Source organism: Erpetoichthys calabaricus, chromosome 9 (genome assembly GCF_900747795.2).
Source record: "Erpetoichthys calabaricus chromosome 9, fErpCal1.3, whole genome shotgun sequence".
NCBI lineage: Eukaryota > Metazoa > Chordata > Cladistia > Polypteriformes > Polypteridae > Erpetoichthys > Erpetoichthys calabaricus.
In genome coordinates, this window is record NC_041402.2 from 11514197 (window position 1) to 11528639 (window position 14443).

A 14443-nucleotide genomic window follows, 5' to 3' on the forward strand; every position below is an offset into this window, starting at 1 on the left:
GAGAGAGAAAGAGAGAGAGAGAGAGCAGAGAGAGAGAAAGAGAGAGAGCGGAGAGAGAGAGAGAGAGAGAGTGGAGAGAGAGAGAGAGGGAGCAGAGAGAGAGAGTGGAGAGAGAGTGGAGAGAGAAAGAGAGAGAGTGCAGAGAGAGAGTGGAGAGAGCAAGCGGCGAGAGAGAAAGAGAGAGAGAGCGGAGAGAGAAAGAGAGAGAGAGAGAGCAGAGAGAGAGAGTGGAGAGAGAGAGAGAGAAAGAGAGAAAGAGAGAGAGAGCAGAGAGAGAGAAAGAGAGAGAGAGAGAGAGGGAGAGAGAGCAGAGAGAAAGAGAGAGAGAGAGCGCAGAGAGAGAGAGAGCGCAGAGAGAGAGAGAGTGGAGAGAGAGAGAGAGAGAGAGAGAGAGAGCAGAGAGAGAAAGAGAGAGAGAGAGTGGAGAGAGAGAGCAGAGAGAGAAAGAAAGAGGGAGCAGAGAGAGAGAGCAGAGAGAGAGCAGAGAGAGCGGAGAGAGAAAGACTTTCTTGTAAAAGTCCTTCTTATTTTCCTTTTGTTTTAAGAATCTTAATATTCCATTTTGGCAGTCAGTCGGAACAAAAAATAAAAATAAACGGTCCGCTGCAGTGCACTTGACTTTCTGATATCGCTAACTTATTGGCGCCTCTGCGCAGAAGAACAACAGCAATGGGCACCTGTTGGGCTCACATGCGCCCCCTTCAGGGCGGCACGGTACTGTCTGCCTCGCCTTGTGCTTTTTCACTGCTGATCGGCAAGACTAAATATGCCACACACATTCATTAAAGATATAAGCCAGACTGTGGAAAGTCAGGGTGTATAATAAACGTGTCTGCAAACATTATATTGGTGACATACAGAGAGACAGCGACAGGCACGCGACAGTCAACCCTGCAGTATGTGATGGAGAGCACAGTCCCAGGTGAGGGGAGGCTTGTTGCAGCCGCACCTCCCGTTTCTCCCCTCTATTTGATTAGGAAATGCGCCAATTCAGAGATTTTGACTATAAAGAAGATCACAATTACTGGAATCATACAGAAAACAAATTTATAGCACAAACCAGTGGACACGTTTATTTTATGTTATCATTATTATTATTTTTTTTTTACTTTTCATAAGGATCTCACCTACCTCCCCTGACCGCACGTCCCTGGTCTGCTGTCCCGGAGAAGATCATTTTGTAATTTTGACCAAGGAGGTTTCAGTGCTATGTTTCCGACGATAGCCGGATTGAAACGGTTCCAACAGGTTTGTTTTATTAAAGATGGGACTGAAGTTAAGAAGCAACTGTCTTCTCAAGTATAAATGGGAGATTAGAAATCGGTCAGTAATTACAAAACGTTTCAGGGTTTAAACCGTTTTTTTTTTTCAACATTAGTGTAATTGAAGCCATTTTTAATGAAAGAGGAACCATGATGAAAGCAAGGGAAGAGTTCATTATAGAGGTTATCAAAAATAATATTAACAATTCTTTATATTTACATAGCGCTTCTCTCCCTACTTCGCTCTCCATGCAGGGAGGACCCGAAGAAGCAAAACCACAATCTCCTTACTGCAAAGCAGCAGCACTACCCGCGCTAAATAAGAAATGTATGGCAAGCGGAACTTAACAAGACCACCAGGTATTGAGTCCAGCTGACAAGTAGAGGAACTGGATTTTGTTATAAGCTCAGAAATGTCATTTCCAGTTAGTAGATTGACTTCTGACAATTAGACATTTGTTAAGGGAATATGGATAAAGAGAGGAAAGCATGTCATTTTATGCAAGGCAATAACCCGATTCTTAGAATTGAAGAAGTCCAGCAAGTCACAACAATGTTTAGCAGTGAAGTTATAGTGGATGACATTTTCTGGGGGTGCAATTTGTCTATTCATCGTACAAAAATAAATATACAAATAAATAAAACGTAATTATGTTAAAATTTGTAAGTCGCCTTGGATAAAAGCGTCTACTAACCAAATGCATGTTACTAAAACGTAAAAGCTGAAAGTGTTCTCCCCGTGTCTGCGTGAGTTTCCTCCCACAGTCGAAAGACATGCAGGTTAGATAGATTGGCGATTCTGAATTGTACCTAGTGTGTGCTTGGTGGGTGTGTGTCCTGCGGTGGGCTGGGATTGGCTGGTTCCCTGCCTCGCGCCCTGTGTTGGCTGGGATTGGCTCCAGCAGACCCCCGTGACCATGTGTTGGGATATAGCTGGTTGGAAAATGGATGGATGGATGGAAAAGCTGAAAGCATGTTACATACAGCTCACAATAACTGTCTTCTCACAGACCCCCTATAAATTTCATTTTACATATAGATTGAATCTGTATGTGCAATGAGGGATCCCCAAAAAATCCCAGTATTAAAAAAAAAAAAAACTTCAATATAAAACTACAGCAATTCCCCTTCAGCCACCCTCAAAATCATCTTTCTTGAGATCAATCCACTTCTCCCATTCCTGTTAATATTTTTTTGCCCTTAGATTTCTTCCACGGTAGAAGATCATCTTCAATTTTAATTTTGGGAACAAAACGCTTAGTCACAGGGCTCCAGATCGGTATCCGTCAATAAGGGCGCGCACATAAAGGCGAGCTTCAAAAGGATGACGTCAATTGGGCGCAGCGAATAAAGGCAAACGCAACAAAATTATTACAGAAAATTTATTAGATAAAGGCAATGATTGAACGTATAAAAAGGTGAAAGCAAGAATATTAAAACATCCAATTAATTAATGCATGAACTTCTAACGAACTACTTCTAACGAACTATTTCTAAAGTTCTCTATATTTCGTTGTTTTCAAAATTGCAGAAAATTAGATTAAGGCAATGACTGAATGTATAAAAAGGTGAAAGCAAGATACACTTGAAGCTGTAGATTATGTGCAATGCCACGTAGATATTTGAGATGCGGTCTAATAGCATAATCAAGGACAATTAATTTAATTTATTCGGCGCTCAATTGAGGTCGTCCTTTTGAAGCTCGCCTTTATTTACGCGCGCCTTTATTCGGCGCTCAATTGAGGTCACCCTTTTGAAGATCGCTTTTATTTATGTGCGCTTTTATTCTCCGCGCCCAATTGAGGTCGCCCTTTTGAAGGTCGCCTTTTTGTGCACGCCCTTATTGAATAGAACCCTCGAGATCACGGCAAATACGGGGTGCTGCGAGGCAACAATCGCACTGTTTTAGATCAAAGATTCTTTGAACGACAATGCGTTGTGTGCCGGTGAGCTGTCAGTTTGTGATGGGAGCTCCGCGAACGATTCGTTGTCTGTGGACCAATTGGTGAAGAAGAACAAGTCGATTCGGTGGAAGCTCATGCGAGTTCCTCCTGCGTGAAGTCGTCAGCGCCCTCCGTTTCGCGTATAGACGTTTCAAGCGCATGCGCGCGAACCGCCCGACTCACGATGTCTTGACTCATTTGATCCATGAACGAGTCACTACCCGAGAATCAGTCTAATGATTCTGGTTAATTTGATTTGCTAACTTGTGATTCTGTAACGAAACGTCTTATTTTAATTATTCTTTTTTATGGAAGGACGGTGGCATATGAAATACTATGTTAGATATACAATGAAATATAAATGAATAAGGGGGTCAATACACAAACCAGCCCATCTGGCACCAATAATCACACCTCGATATAAATTACTGTGATCACATTTATTTCCCTTTTCTACTGTTTGATGTGAACATTAACTGAAGTGCCTAACCTGTATCTGCAGGAGTTTATGCATTGTGCTGCTGCCACATGATTGGCTGAGAAGAAAATTGCATGGCTTAGCAGCTGCGCAGGTTTTCCTAATTATTTACTCAGTGAGTGTACATTTGTGTGTATACAAGTGTGGACTGCACCAGATATGCAGCTCATGATGCCATCTTTTGTGGTGAATTTTAATCTTTTAGGTATCTCCAGACCAGTTTTACAATTTTTGCTTGATTTCCACCATCTACGCATAACTCTAGATTTATTTTTAAGGCTTTGTAATCCTGCTGTGCTCATGGCATCATTAATTTTATAGCACATACGGCTGCAAGCCCCCGCTTTTACAATTCCATACTAAACTGCATAATATTAAAACATATTCATTGCACATCACAAACATTAACACTACTTTTAAAAATCCCATTCCAAATGGCATGTAATAGAGACATGTGCATTGCATTTTACATTCTAACAGATGGTGAGTCACAAACATCTGTCGTAATGAAATGGATTGCATTTGTTATTCAAACACATAGTACATCACAAAAATTAACACTGCTTTTACAAATCCCAAACTAAATGGCATAAAATAGAGTCATATGCATTGTACTTGGCATTCCAACAGATGGTGCATCACAAACATTAGCACTGCTTTTACACATCCCACAGCAAATTACATAAAATAGACGCAAATACATTGAATTTGTCATTATAGCAGATGGTGCATCACACATTTTACAACGAAACAACATTAAACAGAGGCATATGCATTGCATTTGGCATTCCAACAAAAGGCGCATCAGAAACATTATCACTGCTTTGATTTTCCCCTTTCAAGTGGCATTTAATAGAGACATATACCTGACATTTTTGCATTCCAGCACACGGCGAACCACAAGCACTTGTATTAACAAAATGCATTGCAATTGCTATTAAAACAGATGGCACATCACAAACATTAACACTTCTTTAACAATTCACACTCCAAATGGCACAAAACAGAGACATGTGCATTGCATTTGGCATCTATCAATAGATAGATAGATAGATAGATAGATAGATAGATAGATAGATAGATAGATAGATAGATAGATAGATAGATAGATAGATAGATAGATAGATAGATATGAAAGGCACTATATAATTGATAGATAGATAGATATGAAAGGCACTATATGAAAGATAGATAGATAGATAGATAGATAGATAGATAGATAGATAGATAGATAGATAGATAGATAGATAGATATGAAAGGCACTATATAATCGATAGATAGATATGAAAGGCACTATATGATAGATAGATAGATAGATAGATAGATAGATAGATAGATAGATAGATAGATAGATAGATAGATAGATAGATAGATATGAAAGGCACTATATAATTGATAGATATGAAAGGCACTATATAATAGATAGATAGATAGATAGATAGATAGATAGATAGATAGATAGATAGATAGATAGATATGAAAGGCACTATATAATTGATAGATATGAAAGGCACTATATAATAGATAGATAGATAGATAGATAGATAGATAGATAGATAGATAGATAGATCGATAGATAGATAGATAGATAGATAGATATGAAAGGCACTATATAATTGATAGATACAAGTCATTATCAGTAATTCAGCCTGCCACCGGAAATGTTTGTCCACACTTGCTATAAAACTATAAACATATAAATACTTTTTTAGGTTTTTTGTCACTTTATATTGTCAGTTTATATCAAAGCAAAATTATCTGCACTCATATTGCAATAAGGGCGCCTAGCGAGAATGGAGCTGCTTTTGTTAAGTATTAGAAGTGACATTCCATTAACACACAAGTCATCTGTGATGCCAAGATGAGAAAGAAAAATGTGGTGGCTTGGTGGCCTGGCTCAACTCGTGATACATTTATTTTGAGGGAAAGTAGCTTTGGCTTTGGTAACGGCTGGCTTGCTGATAAGGTGACTGGCTGAACCCTCACTGTTTCCTATGACCCGTTCTATTCCTTGTAACAGCAATCATATCATTACATGTGGCAGGTGATAGTGGCTACCCGCTTAGCTGCTGGCCTTTCCCGGTCCCCCAGAGCACAGAGGAAAGGCGCTATAATGCCATGCATGCTCGTGATACCCTCATTTGAGGAGAATAGCCAGATGTGTCAGGTGGGAGGCTGCTCTACCAACCAATGAAATTCTGCAGCATTGTAATTGTGTGAGTACAAGACTCATTTGCATAGTCCATATATGGTAGTTCCAGGACAGCGGGGAGTTGAAGCGCGTTTACGTACGCACGATTTACAAGATACTTTTGATTTACAAAAGGTAAATTGTGTAGAAATAGAGTAATAATAATCCTAATAATAATAATACATTAATATTTATATAGTGCCTTTTGGGCGGCATGGTGGCACAGTGGGTAGCGCTGCTGCCTCGCAGTTGGGAGACCTGGGGACCTGGGTTCGCTTCCCGGGCCCTCCCTGCGTGGAGTTTGCATGTTCTCCCCGTGTCTGCATGGGTTTCCTCCGGGCGCTCCGGTTTCCTCCCACAGTCCAAAGACATGCTGGTTAGGTGGATTGGCGATTCTACATTGGCCCTAGTGTGTGCTTGGTGTTTGTTTGTGTGTGTCCTGCGGTAGGTTGGCACCCTGCCCCTGATTGGTTCCTGCCTTGTGCCCTGTGTTGGCTGGGATTGGCTCCAGCAGACCCCCGTGACCCTGTGTTCGGATTCAGCGGGTTGGAAAATGGATGGATGGATGGATAGTGCCTTTTACACCAGGTTTCATAGACAGATTTTTAGCGTACACATTTTCTTGTTTTGTGGCGTAAAGCATGTTTTCATGCCCCAAATCCACATAAAGTTTTATACATAAATAAGACCCCTGGTCCTCACTAAAATACTCATCTGTCTGGTTAAGGAGAGCAGACAGATTTTGCTCTCCCTAGGAAGTCTCTTCCCAGAACAGTTTGATGGAAAATCCTAGAAACTGATCAAGAGGCTGGGGTGACCTGAAATCAGGATGGAGCTTCCATTTGGTGGCCAGTGCCGTGTGTCTCTGATGGGGGGTGGTCTCGGCAGTAAGCCGGGATTTTAATTTATGAGCAGACAAAGGCCCTCTCAAACAATGCATTGTCCTTGGAGGTGCAGGCCTATCAGTTACAGCACATTCGTTTCAACAGGCAAAAATTCTTTTCAAAAGGGAAGATGAATTCCTCCTTTAATAAATCTTTCCGGAGTCGTAAATATGTGTAAAGAGCCGTACTTACCAGGCGAAGGAAGAAACAAAAAAGCAGCCTCTGCCAGGGGCCATTCATATTGATTTCAGGATTCCAAGAAGGACTGAAATGTAGAAGAAGAAGAAGAAGAAATCAAGTTAGGGAGGATTTACGGAAGATTCTTCCATCCATGGATTCCTTGAAAGATTCTGGACGAGATTAGGCATTGAGTTCTCGGTTGGTGAAAATGCGGGGTGTCTCTGAAGACATTTGGCAGTGATCTTATACGTGTAATTGCTTTCTAATTTTAGTTTCGATTCTCATTTGGTTATGTGTCTTTAGCTTCTTTTATATAAGTGCTTGTCATGAGAAGGGACAACGTCTTCAAATTATTATTATTAAGAATAATACTGAATTACATTTACATGGTGCTTTTCTCACTGGTCAAAGCCTTTTCCATAGAGAGTGGGGGGCTGTTATAACCACCACCTGTGTGTAGCACCCATCTGGATGATGCGATGGCAGCCATTATTGTGCCAGTCAGCTGACCACACATTAGGTGGTGAAGTGATGAGAGAGACAGCCAATTAGAGACAAGGGGTGATTACGGGGCCATAATGGGTGAGGCTGTGATGGGCATCACGGTACCCAGGGATGCCCAGAGATCTTTAATGACGCCAGAGATTTAACCAGGACACCTGGATACAACCTGCTCTTTTCAGAAGATTCCCAAGGACCCCTAAAGACCCCAGAGAGTCAGTGCCTTGGTTTTACGTCTCATTGAGCACATTATATAGTTAGTGGGGAGCCACTTCAGCCACCACTAATGTGCAGCATCCACCTGGATGATGTGACGGCGGCCATTTTTTTGCACCATACACTCACCACACATTAGTTGTTTAGGTGGCGAAGTGGTGAGAGAGAGATAGCCAATTAGAGACAGGGGATGATTAAGGGGTGTGACGGGCAGTCACGGCTATTAACTGGCTGTGAGAGAATCTGCAGGGCACTGCCTCCCCTGTGGTGCGCCTGGGTGGCTGTGGCACCACGGATTCCCACAGGGCACGCTGAGAGTTGGAGTGTGGCACAACCCTGTGGGGTTCCGCGGGAGCCACCAGGGGGAGCTGCAGAGCCCTTTATGGGTTTGGGAGTGATTAATGAGGCAGTCCCAGGTTTCTGCTTAAAAGGAGCCGCCTCACTCCATTCGGACAGCCAGAGTCGGGAGGAAGAGGGGCAAAGCTTGCCAAGAGGAGGAGTGTAGGCGGACGACAGGGAGACAAAGAAGAAGGGACTGTGAGCAGTGTATTTTGGTGCTCTGCTTATTTGTACTGTGCTGCTGTGGGGAGCGAGAGAAAAGCTCTTCCCCGCCAAAATAAACGTGTGTTGTGTGTCAAACTCGTGTCTCTGGCTCTCTGTGTTGGGTTGGAGTGGCTGTACTTGCCACTGGTTTCCATAGGGGCCAGAACAACTAGGCCCTGGTGGGCAATTTAGCCTGGACATCGGGATACATCCTACTCCTTACCAAGGATGCCCAGGGATCTTTTACGACCCCAGAGAGTCAGGACCTCAGTTTTACAACTCATCCGAAAGTCAGCGCCATTTTGACAGCACGGTGTCCCCGTCACTGCACTGGGGCTTGGGGACCCACCTTCAGACCACAGGGTAAGTGCCCCCTGTGGGCCTCTTCAGCACATCTTCCAGCAGCAACCCAAGCTTTTTCCTAGATGGTCTCCCATCCCAGCACTGGCTGAGCCTGAACATGCTTAGCTTCCGATGTATGCAGGTGGTATGGTGGCTGACAAATACAAACAGCGGTGACTGTTGATTGTACCACTGAGCAGCCAATCACTTCTGAGACACCAATGCAAATCATATGTGTCCATGTTAACAGACAATACCTACATGTTGTGTTCTCAATTAGAAATAGCCCCCCTGATATTAAAGGAAAGACATTCAGTTACCCTTCTGTACTCCATTAGATCAAAAACAATAATCAGTATGGTATAATTTGCACAATACTTCCATGTAAATTTAACTTTAGTGTACCCGCTAAACAGATGGCACATAACAAACATCAACACAGCTTTAAAGAATCCTATACCAAATGGCATATAACAAAGGCATATGCATTACATACACTATATCATTCCAACAAATGGCACATCACAGATGTTAAGATCTACAGTATGTTGATTACTTAGATTTCAAACCATCAGAGAGCCCCAAACCACAGACCCAGCAATACATCACACGTACGTAGAATAAAATAAAGGATATTTATTCCAGAATGCACCTTTACAGACCTCCTTCCAGCAATGGACCACAATTATGTAATAAATCAATACAATAAACTGACAACTCTTCCTCCTTCCGTCCTCCAATTGAGTGTTGCCTGCTGCCTCCCGACTTATGAATGTTTGACGGTGGGCTTCCTTTTATGCCGGATCCGGGAATGCTTCCAGGATGATGCCACGTCTTCTGGTAAGCACTTCCGGGTCCTAATAAAAGTAGGGAGAAAAGACAGCACCTTCTATTGGAACGTAAGGACCCCGGCAGGGCTGCATTTTCAGACTCCGTATCCCAAGCACCCTTGCGGGTGTCCCGACTAAGTTCCCATGCACAGACCACTGCCACCTAATTTATGGGGGACTTAAATGCTCCTGACTCCTGACTTCAGCTGGACCTTCCATTATTTTATACCAGCAAGACACAAAGTTATTTTCTCCGGTCTGGTTATTTTCCAGTTTGACTTCCTGTCTGTGTAATAAACCACACTCCTCCCTGGCTGGAGCCTTTTACCGTACAATTGGTAGCACAGCTAGTCCACCTTAATAAAAGTATAAGGGTCTGTGTGTCTGTATTTATGTCTGCCAATCTATTTACCTTGTCTCTGCCATTCAAACAGATAGCACATCAAAAACATTTGTAGCAATAAAATGCATTGCAGTTGTTATTCCAACAGATGGTGCATCACAAACACTGAGCACTATTTCGATTACTTAGATTTCAATCTGTCTTGGACATGTAGCACAGTTAGTCCACCTTACCAAAGTGTCTGTGTGTCTGTCTGTTTACCATGCCTCTTTCATTCCAACAGGTGGTGCTGTCTCAATACTCTTTGGCGACCATTTGCTTTTACCATACTTACAACATGAGTACATTATGTGGTGTGATTTCACCAAAATACAATATATGCAATATGAAATACCACTTCTCGTTTTGAAAATTTTAAACTATAGATGGAACACAAATTCACAAAAATCTTAATTTCCAAATGTTGCGAATTTCTCACCAGTGGTTTGGCTGTTGCTAGTATGAGCTTTAAAACTTTTTTAACAGTAAAAAGCTTGAAGCTGAATAGTCGAAAATCAAATGCAAGTTCTTTGCAAAATTAAATAACCATCAGCCCACTCCTTCTCAGCTTACAGAGTACACAAATATATGGATACCCACCCATCTTCTAAACCCATTTATCCAAAGCAGGGTCACGGGGTTACTCAAGCCTATCCCATTTAGCACTGGGGCACAAGGCAGGAGCTAATGCCACCCTAGCACAGGGTGAACACACAGATTGGCCACTGAAGCATCGCCAATCTACCTAACCTGGTCATCTTTGGACATGGGGAGAATATGCAGGCACCATAGCGTGAGCACCCCGATGTGATCCCCACTCTGCTTGTTGTGTGGCATCTGCACTACCACTGTGCCACCCGATAATTACTCATTTCTTGACTCAATTATGGACAGTTTTTAACATTCATCTGTCCATCCATTTTGTAAATCCACTTGTTTTTCTGTCTAATCAGCCATCCTGCTGTTCACACCACTCTTTGATTTTGTGCCGCAGACCTACAGTACGTGATTCTCAAAATGTTTAAAGAACGTTCTGTGGGTATCCAAATCCATTGAAAACCTGAAGTTTCGAATACCACCCTCTCCATACGTAAAGTATAAAGAAAGCAAAAAAATGTCTTTGGAATATAAGCCTATACTATCAGTCATACCTAGTGGCATGGATTGTGGACTATCTTAAAGACAGACCTCAGTATGTGCGTCTTGGGAACTGCACGTCTGACATTGTGGTCAGCAACACAGGAGCGCCACAGGGAACTGTACTTTCTCCGGTCCTGTTCAGCCTATATACATCAGACTTCCAATACAACTCGGAGTCCTGCCACGTGCAAAAGTTCGCTGATGACACTGCAATTAGCCAGGTTTCCATCCAAGGAGTTTTTGCGAAAAAATATTTAGCGCTTCAAATTTTTTACCGATATAGCTGATGGAAATGCTAATTATCGATGAAATGTTGTACATGTCGACATAATATTTTTCCGTTTAACTTTAGCGCATAAATTCCATGTCGATACTTCAGATGTCGCAAAAACTACATTGCAAACAGTTTTTGTCGGAAAAAAGGGCTTTAACGCAAATAAATGTGTCACATTTTCATCACGTGTAATCAAAACGAGAATGGCGGAGCGGTTCTCATGGTCTGATGAAGAGAGTTTTTTTTTTTGATTAAACGTCGTTATTTTGTATTAATTCAAATTTCAGTTTTAATTAAAAACCTTAAGGGAAGCAGGTTAATTCAGTTGTTATCACACTGAGAAGGGATGTTGAAAGGTAGGCTCACCTGTACAGATCCGATGCTGCAAACACAGCTGCATCATGGGCACTTCCAGGAGTGCCAACGCAAATGTCTCGTATCATGCACCTGTCATCAACAAGGGCCTGGAGAACAATAGATGGCCACCCTTTGCGATTAATGTAATCGCGGTAGCCTTCCGTCGGGGGAAGAATAGGCACATGCGTGCCATCCAGCGCACCGTAAATCTGTGGCACAAGATGCACCAAGGAATTGCGGTATGCAATTTCATTGGCCTCCGCTACAGTCGGAAGTCTGATATAACGCCGCATTAATTTTTCTTTAATAGCGGTGCACACAGCATATACACATCGATGGACGGTAGTTTTACTAACCACGAAAGTTTCTCCAACTACTCTATACTCGGCGCAGGTTGCCAGCTTGTAAAGGGCGATGGCAATCCGCTTTTGGGTTGGAACCGGTGGTCGGTGGCAACCTGTGATGGGCGCAACATCAGGACTGATGAATCCACACAACATGTCAAACGTCGGCCGTGTCATTATAAAATGTTGCAGCCAGAGATTTTCTGTGAAGTGTCTCTCCACCACCACCTCCCAAAAGGTCTTATTCTGTCATCTCTCCCATACCCGTGGGTTTCGTCGCACTGGGGTACTTTCTTCGAGCTCTAGGGCTATTCAGACAAGCAACTGCTTCATTCTGCTGTCGTCTTCGGATATTATGTACAATTCCAATTATTTGTGAAACTGAAATAACAGTAAGCTGGCAAATTTCAAAAAACTGTCTGAATAATCTCTCCATTTCTTTGTTTAGTGGAGGGGGCGTAACGTGGAAAACAAAAGGTAGATAATTTGCGACATACACAAAATTATGTATGGAAACGGCTCAAGGGCAGATTTTTTTCGCGATACAACAAAAGTTATGCGACAGTTCGTTTTGGGGGGGGGATGACGTCATCACGCACACCATTTTATCGATAAAAAGCCAGTTTGATGGAAACAGGCTGGAGACAGCAAATTTCGCACATTTTTTTTACGTATATTCTGTTTGTCGATAACAAAACGTCGCAAAAAACTGGATGGAAACTTAGCTATTGTGGGCTGCATCAGGAATGGGCAGGAGGAGTATAGGGACCTAATCAAGGACTTTGTTAAATGGTGCGACTCAAACCACCTACACCTGAACACCAGTAAAACCAAGGAGCTGGTGGTGGATTTTAGGAGGTCCAGACCCTTCATGGACCCTGTGATCATCAGAGGTGACTGTGTGCAGATGGTGCAGACCTATAAATACCTGGGAGTGCAGCTGGATGATAAATTGGACTGGACTGCCAATACTGATGCTCTGTGCAAGAGAGGACAGAGCCAGCTATACTTCCTTAGAAGGCTGGTGTCCTTCAACATCTGCAATAAGATGCTGCAGATGTTCTATCAGACAGTTGTGGTGAGCGCCCTCTTCTACGCGGTGGTGTGCTGGGGAGGCAGCATAAAGAAGAAAGACGCCTCACGCCTGGACAAACTGGTGAGGAAGGCAGGCTCTATTGTTGGCATGGAGCTGGATAGTTTGACATCTGTGGCAGAGCGACGGGCGCTGAGCAGACTCCTGTCAATCATGGAGAATCCACTGCATCCACTGAACAGGATCATCTCCAGACAGAGGAGCAGCTTCAGCGACAGACTGCTGTCACCGTCCTGCTCCACTCACAGATTGAGGAGATCGTTCCTCCCCCAAACTATGTGACTCTTCAATTCCACCCGGGGGGGTAAACGTTAACATTTAACATTATACAAAGTTATTGTCTGTTTTTCACCTGCATTATTATCATTCTTTAATTTAATATTATTTATTGTATCAGTATGCTGCTGCTGGAGAATGTGAATTACCCATTGGGATTAATAAAGTATCTATCTATCTATCTATCTATCTATCTATCTATCTATCTATCTATCTATCTATCTATCTATCTATCTATCTATCTATCTATCTATCTATCTATCTATCTATCTATCTATCTATCTATCTATCTATCTATCTATCTAAAAGTTTTCGAATACCTCTGTTTTTATGGAAATGCATGCAGCTTAATATCTTAATGTTTCATGATATCAAGGCATAGAACAAATACACAATGGCAAATAAAAAAACAAGTCAAGGAAACATTAAACGTACACAATTCTATTCAGATATTTGATTCATCAAAGTAGCCCCCTTTTGCTAATATAACAGCCAAACTGTAGCCCTTTCGAGTCAGAATGCCAGTCGCTCTGTGCCAGTCACCAACACTGACTCTAGAAAAAGAACCCCAGACCACCACACGTCGTCCTTGATATTTGACAGATGGTGTCACACACCGAGAAACCATCCTGTCACCAAACACCCTGCGTGATGAACCTGAGATTTCAAACTTGGATTCGTCAGTCCATAAGACTTTCTTCCAGTCTGCAGTCGTCCACAGCTGGTACTTCAAGGCTCTATTGTGTCCTTCTCACTGTCACTCGCCCTGTCAAACCTGCAGCACAACGTCTCCTCTTCACAGTGCAAACTGACAGTTGCTTTAGTCGACCTGCACTGTTAAGCTGTTGTGCTGTGAGGCGCCTGTGATCATGCAAGCTGGTGACCCTCAGAAATCTGTCTTCTGATTGGCTGGTGACTTTGGCTCTGCCAAATCTCCTCCTATCAGAATTTCTTCCAGTTTCCAAGTGCCTTTGGATTGTGTAGGGCACCACTGGACTCACTGACGCTTTCATTTTTCTGCAGTTTCCCCTAAATGAAAGGCCTACACCTCTAAGAGTAATAATGCTCTGTCTCATTTCATTTGTTAATCACCATTTTCTTGCCATTATAACTGGAATATTGTCCAAATTGTACTTCAGAGGGTGCAGTAACACAGTCTGGTCAACTCTGATTTAAGACACACAGAGGAGTTTTAAAGTAATCAAC

The 14443-nt window shown here is 42.6% G+C and overlaps 1 long non-coding RNA gene across 1 annotated transcript in view; it reads right to left on the minus strand.

Moving 5' to 3' along the window:
* The window catches only part of LOC127529169 (uncharacterized), a 44933-nt gene that overhangs the window by 15416 nt on the left and 15074 nt on the right, over positions 1-14443 (minus strand). The window contains exon 2 of the long non-coding RNA XR_007935850.1: positions 6952-7024. This is a non-coding gene — a long non-coding RNA (uncharacterized LOC127529169). The remainder of the gene's footprint in view (positions 1-6951; positions 7025-14443) is intronic.